Source organism: Salvelinus sp. IW2-2015, linkage group LG8, assembly GCF_002910315.2.
Source record: "Salvelinus sp. IW2-2015 linkage group LG8, ASM291031v2, whole genome shotgun sequence".
In the NCBI taxonomy this organism is placed as follows: domain Eukaryota; kingdom Metazoa; phylum Chordata; class Actinopteri; order Salmoniformes; family Salmonidae; genus Salvelinus; species Salvelinus sp. IW2-2015.
This window is the reverse complement of record NC_036848.1, coordinates 13,428,980-13,433,214: the sequence shown is the minus strand read 5'-3', so window position 1 is coordinate 13,433,214 and position 4,235 is coordinate 13,428,980.

Sequence of the window (4,235 nt, the reverse complement as noted above, 5' to 3'; positions counted from 1 at the left end):
AGGCCTGGCTCCACAGCTACCACCACAGAAGAAGCAGAATGTGATGGTTACTAGCCTGCTTCACACCGTACAATTGCTGATCACTAATACACTGCCTTACTGGCCCTTCGAAAGACTGCTAACCCCGGACATGGCACAGCAATATAACCCCACCCGCACAATTTGCCAAAGCATCAACCCCCACACTACATAGAGGACATCCGCAAACCACCAACTTACTTACCCCTCAACAAGGCGAGTATAGATAGCCCACAAGATTCTACCCCCATGGCACAATACGAGGGTGCCAAAATCAGTGACTCAACCCACCAAGTGACGCACCCCTCTCCTAGGGACGCATGAGAGCAACCAGCTAACCCAGTGGACTCACCCCCATAAATAGGGTCAGAAAAAAGAATCCCAGTGGAGAGAGTGGGAACCGGCCAGCAAGACAGCAAGGGCGGTTCATCGCTTCAGTGCTTTTCCGTTCACCCTCGCACCCCTGGCCAGACTACACTCCAATCATATGAGCTACTGAAGAGATGAGTCTTCCAAAAAGACTTAAAGTCAGGACCGAGTCTGCGTCTCTCACATGGATAGGCAGACCATTTCAATAAAAATTGAGCTCTATAGGAGAATGCCCTGCCTCCAGCTTTTGCTTAGAAATTCTAGGACAATAAAAGAGCCTGCGTCTTGGACCGTAGCATACATTAGTATGTATGCAGGACCAAATTGGAGAGATAGGCAGCCCATGTAATGCTTTGTATGTTAGCAAGTTAAAAACCTTGAAATCATCCCTCGCCTAAACAGGACCAGAAGGCTAGCACTGGATAATTGATATATATTTTTTGTCTTCTAGTCAATACTCTAGCAGACCGGTTTAGCACAAACTGAAGTGTATCAGTGCTTTATCCGGTAGCCGGAAGTAGTAAGAGCATTAATCTAGTCTAAATCTAAAGTCATAATTTTGGACAAAAAGTTCGATTTGCAATATATGAATTGGAAAAAGAACTTGTCCTGAAATATTCTGATATGTTCGTCGAAAAGAGAGATCACAGTCCAGGTAACGCCGACGTCCTTTCCCAGTTTTTATGAGATACTGCCACAACCCATCAAGATTAATGTCAGATCCAACAAAATCTCGTTTTTTGGGACTAGAATTGAATCCTCGTTTTGTCCGAGTTTAAAATAAAACCATTGCCTCTTCCACTGCATTTCAGTGCTTGAGCCGTCAGTATAGACACCCTGGTTCAAACCAGCTTGTGATCACCAACCACCAGTGCGCGCACAATGGACCCAACGTTCCGTCCGGTTTGCCGTGTAGCCTTCATTGTAAATATGAATTTTCTTAACTGACTGCCTATTAAATAAAAGTACAGTCTGAACACAGGGCTGTTCCAGGGAGGGCAAATGTGCGGCTTCACCATGTTTCATTTGAAATTTACAGCTGTGTATCGTTCCACAATAGCAGTGAAATTAACATTAGTTTCTGAATACGCACCAAAGAGAAAATATTATAGTAAAAACAATATTGCTCCTAAAACGGAACGCTGAGAACACCGAAACTTACAAACTGATTCAGAGGACAAAACCATCCACAGAGACGAAACTATATCTTTCGTCAGATTAAATCTAAACCAGGACAGAATTTATCAGTCTACACCAGTTAGTGTTTCCAATCTCTCCCAAAAGAATTGTGATCGGGTGTTCAAAAGCAGCACTAGTCTAGGAGCACGAGGCACAGATGTAAGAGCCTTTGTCTGATGCCATAAAACGTAAATTTACCACGTTTATGGTCAGTGCTCATGCTATGATGGCCAGGGTCTAAAACCAGACTAAGCATTTTTATACATTGTTGTCTAAAGAAGCAGAGATTGCTATGCAACATGTTGCGAAAGCCTTTTGGAGTGTGTCTGTGACTTTTCCATGAATATTAAAGTCACCAAAAATGTGAAATTAGCTGCCATGACACAAGGATCCGATAGGAAATTCAGAAACTCAGTAGGAATGCTTATACGCCCAGAGCAGCCACTGTGGCTCCCTCTCCGGCCACTATCACCAGCTGCTCGTTATGGCGCACACATGTCACCATCGTTACGCGCATCTGCGCATAATGACACTCACCTGGACTCCATCACCTCCTTGATTACCTGCCCTTTATATGTCACTCCCTTTGGTTTCTTSCCCAGTCYTCATTATTTCTGTTCCTGGGTCATGTCTGTGCGTTGTTTGTGCTACGWGTTTGTTTAATTTATTTATTAAAACYCTCATTCCCTGAACTTGCTTCCCGACTCTCAGCGTACATCGTTACAGAATGACGACTCAACAAAGGGAAGCATCAGGGAGTGTTTTTTTTGTTTTGTTTTTGTGTTGGAGGTGATGTCGGGTTCGGGTGTTGGAGCCGGAGCTACCTGGGAGGTCTCAGGTTCGATGGGTTCCCCTGTCTCAGGTGGCTCGACAGGTTTCTATACCTCAGCGGGATTGATAGGCTCCATGCCTCAGCTGGCTCGACAGGCTCCCATGCCTCAGCTGGGTGAACAGGTTTCCATGCGACGACCGAGGCAACCGGGAGGTCTCAGCCAGCTCATCAGGTTTCTGCGCCTCAAGGGAGGCGAAAGGGCCGCTCCGGATCCCCGGGATCGTCCCTGTGGTTGGCGTCCTGCGGCTGGAGTCGAATGCGCCGGGGAGGGGGTACTGTCAAGTATGCTCTCTCTCCGGCGCTCTAGGTCGCCACGCTCCCGCACCTCAGCTGGATCGACAGGTTCCCGCGCCTTAGCAGAGGTGACCGGTCCGCTCTTGATCCCCAGGATCGTCATCTTGGTCGGCATCCTGCGGCTGAAGCAGCGCGTTGGGAGGGGGTACTGTCACATGTGCTCCCTCTCCGGCCTCTAGGTCACCAGGCTGTTCGTTATGGTGCACACTTGTCACACGCGTCTTCGCATAATGACACTCACCTGGACTCCATCACCTCCTTGACCTCCTTCCCCAGTCATCATTGTTTCTGTTCCTGGGTCATGTCTGTGCGTTGTTTGTGTTACGTGTTTTGTTTAATTTATTTATTAAATAAATGTATTTATTTTACTCACTCCCTGAACTTGCTTCCCGACTCTCAGCGTACATCGTTACACTATATAAAGTGATTGAGTAGGCTGCATAGATTTCATGACTAGAAGCTCAAAAGGTGACCTGGCCTCCACAATCACCCGACCTCAACCCAATTGAGATGGTTTGGGATGAGTTTGACCGCAAGATGAAAGAAAAGCAGGAAACAAGTGCTCAATATATGTGGGAACTCCTTCAAGACTGTTGCAAAAGCATTCCAGGTGAAGCTGCTTGAGAGAATGCCAAGAGTGTGCAGAGCTGTCATCAAGGCAAAGGGCGGCTACTTGGAAGAATCTAAAATCTATTTAGATTTGTTTAACACTTTTTTGCTTACTGCATGATTCCATGTGTTTTATTTCATAGTTCTGATGTCTTTGCTATTATTCTACAATGTAAAAATAAAGAAAAACCCTTGAATAGGTGTGTCCCAACTTCTGACTGGTATTGTATATATATATATTTTTTTCTAAGCAGGTAGAGCTCAAAACAGTTGGGGTCGCCACTGGTCCATCTGTACATGCTATACAGACTATCAATAACATTTAAAATATCTACTAGCCTTGACCTTAAACCTTATCCTAACCCTAAACTTAACCCTTACCCTAAACAACTTCTTTGCTCGCTTTGAGGACAATACAGTGCCACTGACACGGCCCGCTACCAAACCTGTGGGCTCTCCTTCACCGCAGCCAACGTGAGTAAAACATTTAAACGTGTTAACCCTCGCAAGGCTGCCGGCCCAGACGGCATCCCTAGCCTCGTCCTCAGAGCATGCGCAGACCAGCTGGCTGGTGTGTTTATGGACATATTCCATCAATCCCTATCCCAGTCTGCTGTCCCCACATGCTTCAAGAGGGCCACCATTGTTCCTGTTCACAAGAAAGCTAAGGTAACTGAGCGAAATGACTATCTATGCTTTGAGAGACTAGTCAAGGATCATATCACCTCACCCTACCTGACACCCTAGACCCACTCCAATTTGGAATTAATAAGAATATGTACATATTAATATCTGGATGAAGCGATGGGCCGAACGGCATTAGGCAAGATGCAGTAGATGGTATAGAAGTACAGTATATACATATGAGACAGGAGTATGTAGGGTATGTAACATTAGTATAAAGTGGATTGCTAAAGGACTAGCTGATACATTT